Source organism: Echinops telfairi, unplaced genomic scaffold, assembly GCF_000313985.2.
Source record: "Echinops telfairi isolate 266 unplaced genomic scaffold, ASM31398v2 ScPeMD7_7469;HRSCAF=8507_1, whole genome shotgun sequence".
NCBI classification, from domain to species: Eukaryota; Metazoa; Chordata; class Mammalia; order Afrosoricida; family Tenrecidae; genus Echinops; species Echinops telfairi.
This window is the reverse complement of record NW_022111373.1, coordinates 65,022,770-65,030,779: the sequence shown is the minus strand read 5'-3', so window position 1 is coordinate 65,030,779 and position 8,010 is coordinate 65,022,770. Positions and strand designations below refer to the sequence as shown.

The 8,010-nt window shown below is 36.5% G+C and overlaps 1 pseudogene; it reads right to left on the bottom strand.

Annotated features, from left to right (window-relative positions):
- Nucleotides 1-744: 744 nt before the first annotated feature.
- LOC115873787 lies at nucleotides 745-926 on the bottom strand (annotated as a pseudogene).
- Nucleotides 927-8,010: the final 7,084 nt, after the last annotated feature.

Below are 8,010 nucleotides of genomic sequence, written 5' to 3'. Positions count from 1 at the left end.
TGATAGCCATAATAAGGAACAAGTCTATCTTGGAACAAGAAGCCAGAATGTTCCTGGGAAGCATGTACTTTGGACATATTATCCGGCGTCCCTGGAGAAGACCGGTGAAAAAGAGAGAAAGCGTCAGTAAAATGAGCTGGCACAGGGCCTCACCAATGGGTGCAAACATAGCAACGATTGTGGGGATGCCTCAGGAGCGAGCAGTGTTTTGCACTATTTGTACTATTGCACAGGCAGTGGCTATGAGTTGGCAACTGATTTTGTGGCACTTAAATTAGAATTCTGGTGAAGAATATTGAAAGCATCATGGATTGCTATAAGAACCAACAAATCTATTTTGGATGATGTAAAGCCAGAATGATCCTTATGAGCATAGACGGTGAGACTGAATTTCACGTGTTGTTGTTAGGTTCCATTGAGTAGGTTCCGGCCCATAGCCACGCTATGCACAACACAATGAAACCCTCAACAGTTCCCATTGTTGCAGCCACTGTCTCAGTCCATCTCCTTGAAGGTCTTCCTCTTTGCGCTGCCCCTCTGTTTCACCAAGCATGATGTCCTTCTCCAGCAACAGGAGGTCCACAATATGGAAGATGAAGTCTTGCCATCCTTACCTCTAAGCAGCACTTGGTCTATACTTCTTTCAAGACAGATTTCTTTGTCCTTTTAGCAGTCTATGTCACTTCCAATATTCTCCTTAAGCAGTATAATTCAAATGCCTATATTATTTTTTTATTTTTTAAACAGGGGAGAGTGTGAATTCAGTCCCCCACTACCACAAATCATGTCATCCAGTTTTCCACATTTGGGGATGTGCATATTGCAAGGATGAGCACATCCAGAGTGCAATGGATAAACTTCACCCTGGGAAAACTACCTTCATGATCATGGTAGGTACTAACCTGGCTGTCCTGACAGGTAAGTATAAAAGCATATATTATTCTTCAGTCTTCCTTTTTCCGTGTCCAACTTTCACATGTGTATGAAGAAATGAAAAATACTAGAATTAGCTGTGCTTTAGTCCTCAAATCTTTAATCTTGCTGTTCAATACTCTCAAGAGGTCTGGTGCAATACCCAATGCAGTACTCTTTGTATCTCTTAACTGCAGCTTCCATGAGCGTTGACCGTGAATCCAAGGAAAATGAAATGCTTGACAACTTTGGATATATTATCAGGAGAGACCAATCTTTGGAAAAGGACATCATGTCTGGTAAGCAAAGGAGCAGATAAAAGCAAGGAAAACCATTGACAAAGTGATCGACACATTGACAGCAATGATGAGGTCAAACGTAGTAACAACTATGAGATGGTTCAACCAGGCAGTGTGTCGCTGTGTTGTACATAAGGTCGCTGTGAGTCAGAACCAACGAGATGGCACTTAATAACACAAAGAGCAGCAACAGTTTTACTTGAAAAATTCAGAAAGTTTGATTGAAATTGTCAGTAATTATTAAGAACATAGAAGATGCACATTATTTAGAGTGATATAATAAGAAATTATAGGCATAGTTAAAGAAACTAACAGATTGTCGGACAAGGCCTATATAAAATATTGGAAACTAGAACCTAATTGCATATACACACCAAAAGCCAAACTCAATGGCAGTGAGTTGATTCTGACTTGAAGAAACCCCACTGGACATGGTCAAACTGTCCCAGTGGGTTTCTGAGACTAAATTTTTATGGAAGCAGACAGCTTGTCCTGTGCTTTATGTTTTCCCTGTGTATGGCTCATGGTTTGAACATCGAACTTGTTGGTTCCCAGTTCACTGTGTATTTAGCCCACTATGCCAGTAAGGATGCTTAATTACTTAGATTATCAACCAAATATTAGTGATGGTCTTACATTTTAAGCATGTATATTTTTAAATTCTTAGGCATCTCAGGGCCATTGAAATCAATTTTAGGGCAACCATGAATATGAACTTCACATAGTTTTAAAGATTGAATTATTTGTATTTAAACTCTACATATGTTTTCTCTCCTTTAACTTTAAATGACTCCGTTTTTTAAAAGCAATCCAATAATTAAAATTAGATGCTATGGTGGTGTTTGCTCACCGCTCCTCTGGCTCTTTGAGGCTTCCTCACCCCCTGCTATCATGAGCCCAGTCCTGCCTTTCAGTTCTGGATAGATCGGAGCATGTACACTGGTAAAGATAAGAGCTCAAGACACATGGAATCTAGGTCAGATAAACCTCTTAGGAACAGAAATAGGAGTAGTGATACCAGGAGGGTAGAGGGGATGTTGGGGGTGGAGGAGATGAATGATCGCAATGATGCACACATAACCCCCACTCCCAGGGGGACAAACAATAGAACAGTGCATGAAGGTAGACTGTGGCTGGTGTAAGAAATAAGAACAATAATAATTTATAATTTATCAAGGGGTCACGAGGATGAGGAAGGAGGGGAAAAAAGATGAGCTGATACCAAGGACTCAAATAGAAAGTAAATGTTTAGAAAATGATGATGGTACAAATATTCTTGATAAAATTGATGTATAGAACTTCATACGAGCTGCAAGAGCCCCCAATAAAATGATTTTTTAAAATAAATAAAATAAAGCCCTATATAGAAACATGTCATTATAGTGTCATTATATATGTTGTGATTCTAACATTCCAATCACAGTGTTTAGGTTTTTTTCAATCATTCTATTGGGGGCTTGTACAATTCTTATAACAATCCATACATCCATCCATTGTGTCAAGCACATTTGTACATTTGCTGCCCTCATCATTCTCAAAACATTTTCTTTCTACTTGAGCCCTTGATATCAGCTCCTCAATTTCCCCCCTCCCTCCCTCATAAACCCTTGATAATTTATAAATTATTATTATTTTGTCATATCTTATTATCCAACTTTAAAAAAAAAACAATACTTAGATTTCTTTTTTTTTTTTCTTCAGGTGCAATATGGGGATAATTATCATCTAGAAATATGATAAATCTATATATAAAAGGAATGTGAAAAGCATATAGAAATAATTAAATTCTTCACACACACCAACATCAGGTATATGTAAAGTGGAATATATATGAAAAGCAATTAGCACATTTTTTGAAAAATTGACTGTATCAAATAAATAAATCTTCAGAAATTCTTATTTCCACTTCTCCACAGAAAATTACGATTTATTTTTTACTCATTTAAAGGTCAAGATAGAGTGTTTTTAAATAATTTTGTTCTTGAGAAAGATTTTGTAATATAATAGGGAACTTGGAAAAAAATGACCTCTGAAAATAATGCTGAAAATGCAAGAAAATTAAAAATAAAATGCTGTCTAATGAAAGAATGGTATTTGAAACTACACTTATTTTTACCTCCCACTTTTCTAAATCATGTAATTGAAGTTTACTTTACAGCATTTAAAATCTCCTTTTGTCATTAATTTCAAGTCTGTAACAAAATGCTCTTTGAAAATAGGTCCAATGCAAATGGTATGCTCTACATATATTTTCACAAAGGTGATTCACCTTAACGCATAGTCTATAATGGACGTCACTGCTTTGGAGGGGAAAAAATACGTTTTTAATATTCCAGTGTGAGTTCTCTGCTAGATAACTAGAGATAACTCTTATCAATACATTGAATTGCTTCACATTATTGTTTTCTTATATCTTTGTTCATTTCCTTACTAAAGAAAAAAAAAATAACCCCAAACAAAAGGAAACAATCTTTTAAGAGAGGAAGAAGTAAAGACCATGATGTTGTTCGTCTTTACTTCCACTTGTATATCCTGAGGATTCAGATGCTTACAGAACTATGCAGGGAAAATGAGTGGCATTGTGAAAAGCAGTAAACCTGAACACCTTAATCAGGATGAAAAAAGGGCTCCCACATTCTAGCACTCTTTCCTGCCACGGGAACCCTGTTGGTGTTGTGGGTCCTATAGTGGTGTAATTAGCAGAAGTTGAGCTGCTGACAGTAGGACTGGTGTTCAAAATCACCAGCTGATCTGTAAGAGAATGGGGAGGCTCTCCTAGTAAAGACTTACAGCCTCAGAAGCCATCATGATTATTTTTACTCTGTTTTATAGGGTCACTATGAATTAAAATAGGCTAGATGGTAGTGGCCTAGGTTTTAGTTTTTCCTCCCAGTATCCTCGGAACGCAAATGTGAGAAATGCAAACTGTGTTTCTTAATTAATCAGACATTTCCTTTAGAAATAGTTTAAACCATTCTTTACCTCAATTACCAGGTCAGTAGAGAGAGCTTACAACTCCCAGGACTTTACCTAATAAGACCCAGGCCACTTAAAGGTACTACTGAGAGTAGAACTTTAGCATTAGAATATTTAGTCCAGATGCTAAATGGAATTTCCACTGCCTGCTGCATCCCATATTCAGAGATTAAATCTTTCTCTCCACATCTTTGAAACTATATATTTTTTGTCTCTGTGAAGTTTATTTTGTTCTGCAGCAGTATTAAATTGGAGCTTCTGAAGAGATTGATACTTTCTCATTTTCTGGGGTGGAAAAGTGATAGATTGCCTTTGTAAATGAAGACTCATGCTGTTATTGTCTACAGTTCGAAATAGTCATGTTAGATTAAACAGCATTCTGTTGTGGGCCCCTTATTAATTATGATGCTCCTACTGCCTTGCTGATTCTTTTTTCTGATGTCTCCACTTTGGGGAAGCACAGCTTCGTTCAAAGAAGCCCATCACAATGCAAGCAGCTCATTAACTTCAGCCTTCCTCCCTGTTTCCTATGACAGGCTGAAGATCCATCTCTAACTAACTTTAGAGAAAGATAATAAACTTTTATTTCCCTTTCAGGGCAATTCAAGGACAGTTTATCATGTCTTTTTTTTTTCTTCTCTTTTTCTTCAAGACAGAATTTTGAAGAGAGGCAGAGGATTCAGAATCTGTTTTAAATCTTCTGAATGCCACTAAACTGGAAATTGCTGTAACAACCAACAATTCTTATAGTTAACTGTTTTCATATTTCATTTTTTGATGATTTTTTAAATGTGTATGTGTGAGTATTTGGTTCAGAGTGTAGTGAAATGAAAGGAAACCACCTTGACTGTTTTCCAAATTCAAGTTTATAAACTATTTTCCTGTTTCTCTTTATTGGCTCTTATTTGCTGACAAGAGTTAGAATGTAATGTGGAGGCTTGTCCCTGAGGACTCCAGAACTCTAATATTCCACCATTAAAAATTCTTTCTTATGACTTGCCTGTCAAACATTTTCTCACAATGGTAAGTTTTGCAAGTATCTTTGAATGGATATATGAGTGATGTAATGAATACATTGGATTCAGTCTGAGTAGACTGTACTATTCTGTAATAACCAATAACTTTCCATCACCCCCTGCCCAATATTAAATTGTCAAAAACACAAGAATGCATTTGCCTCTCGTGCTTCATGCCTAATCTGTGTTGATCGGGCTCTGTGCCCGTCAGAGTCTCTCAGGGACCTTCGCTGTAGCAATTCTTGCTCTTCCCCAGTAATGTTATCAGGGAATGGGAAGGCATTACATGGATCATTGGTTTTAAAATTTCCTCCTTGAGGCACAAGTCACTGCTCAAATTCAGCCAGAAAAAAGGTAAGTCATATGATCATCCTTAACTTAGAGAGGAGTAAAAAGAAACTATATTCAGAAAGAGAGGAAATGGAACTTCTGATAGCACCCCCAAAGAAGAATATTCCTACACTATTGTAAAATTAAGGAGCCCTGATGGTGCTTTGGGTAAGCATTGGACTGCAAACCACAGGGACTGCTAACCATATGTACGTATAACCATAAGAACTACAAATCACAAGGACTGCAAACCACAAGGTCAATGGTTCAAACCCACTAACTACTCTGTAGGCTAGAGATGAAGCTATCAGATCCTTAAAGACTTACAGTCTCTGAAAGCCTATATAGTGTTCTTAGGAGTCAGAATTTACTTAATTCCAGTGGTTTTGGGTGTGTTTTTTGAGGGGGAAGGCTTGTAAAATTAGTACATTCTTTAAATTTATGGCTAATGCTGATGAGGGCAACTGGGAATTACACAAGGGTTAATAAAAAGTATTGAAAAGCATATCAGGCAAACATAGGAGGCTCAACTGACTAGATTAGACATGAACCCAGGCACCTATGTCAATGACAGGAGTTAAGCAGAAGCAACTACCTAGCTCAGCACAGCCTTCAGAGTTCTTTACTGAAATCAGTAATTTACAACCTAGGAAAACATATTTCTGAATAATGAAACATAATGAGTTGTAGCCAAAAAAGATACATAATATATTAGCTAATGCCTAATAAATACCATTTATGATGATTTTTTAGAACCATAACATGTTTGAGGAAACACTATTAAGTTAATTGTCATTGGATAAATGACGGTGAGTTACTGACCTACAATATAAGACTGGCAAATCCTTATGAAATGGGACTGCCTCTTCATCTTCTGGCAAATCCTTATGAAATGGGACTGCCTCTTCATCTTCTGGTTGGGTCTCCCATTGAATTATAGCTGATAATAATCATTAGTTAGTATAAGAGACTTATAAAAATTTATGGAAAATTCCACTATCTTTTACTTCCACTCTCACACAACTTTTAAAAAACTCTATTATACCAAAAAACATAGCCTTGGAACTAAATGTCTGCACTTGAAATCTTGTCTTTTAAAATCAGTAACTATGCAATATTAGCTATTTATTTTGTCCACTTAGTATCTATTTATTCTCCAGGTAATGATATCAGAGTCTCTGTACCCCTTGCAGAACATAAATATTTTAATCAGTGATCTCATTGGCATTCCATTATCTGGCTTCTGGGATAACATGCATCTCAACATAGCCCTCCATTAAGATCCCAATGTTTAGTTAAGAGAGGCTTCTATATTTCAAATTTTCTCATTAGGAGAGAATCTTTTATTTCAGGAGACTTGCAAATAATTACCAATAAGAAATATAAGTTCATCAGTTTTCATCTGATGACTACTGAGAGAATGTGATCTAAGTCTAAAGTAGACTGTATGTTACCCACGAGGGGACTGTTGTGGTACAGAGAGTTGCACATGATGATGCTAAAAGGCAAGGTGAGCAGTTCAAAAATCTGCATAGGAAAGAATTGGCTCAATGCCAGGAAGTTTTTTTGGAAGGGTGCGGTGGGTCATGTTTTTTGTTTGTTTCTTTTATTATCCACACACACAAACAATAACTTATTTGAGAATTGATCCTGCACAGAAAAATTCTAAACTGAGTCATGAAAAGACAAACAACAAACATAATTACAGGACACAGTCCATGTTCTTTTGACTTATTCTAGTGTGAGTTAGGCCTCTTGAATCACCATGTCTACTAACAAATAAACTCTTTGTGAACTATTTCGTACATATAAATATTGTATTGTGGTCATATTAATATGTGGATTACTGCACATCCTTAAAAATATTATGTGCTCTAATGGTGAAAGAAGATTATGAACCCAATTTTAGAAATGTTGAGTTTGAGATGGCTGTGATACATTTTAGAATAATTAATGTTTAAGGATCAGGTATCCTTGTCTCGGATCCAGAAAATACACACTGGTTGGAGATAGAAACTTGGAAATCAACAACACAGAAATGAGATTCAAAAGTGATAAATCAAACTGTCCTGTCAGAGTGAGTCTACATCATAAGAAAAGTATGAAAATAGTTTAAATTTACTAAAGCATAAACTGCCAAAATACTGGGGCAGGAGGCTTGTTTTGCTCAAGGTTAACAGGGGTACAGAGTGCCCAGTTTATGCGGTATCTAGAGTGAGCTGCTAAGGAACTTCTCATTTATCACTCTGGCAAATAAATTAGGGTTGATGAAGATATCCAGGCAAGAGACAGAATAGCATTTCAACTTTTATTAAGATCATTCTTGTGGAAGAAGAGAAGATAGATTATAAGTGGAAGTGAATGATGTCAGGGAGTGTAATCGATTATTCCAATTCTTTAAGTAAGAGATAACGAGGACATAAATTAAGACAATGGCAGTGAGAATTAGGGTGAGGATATGGTTGGAAGGGAACTTA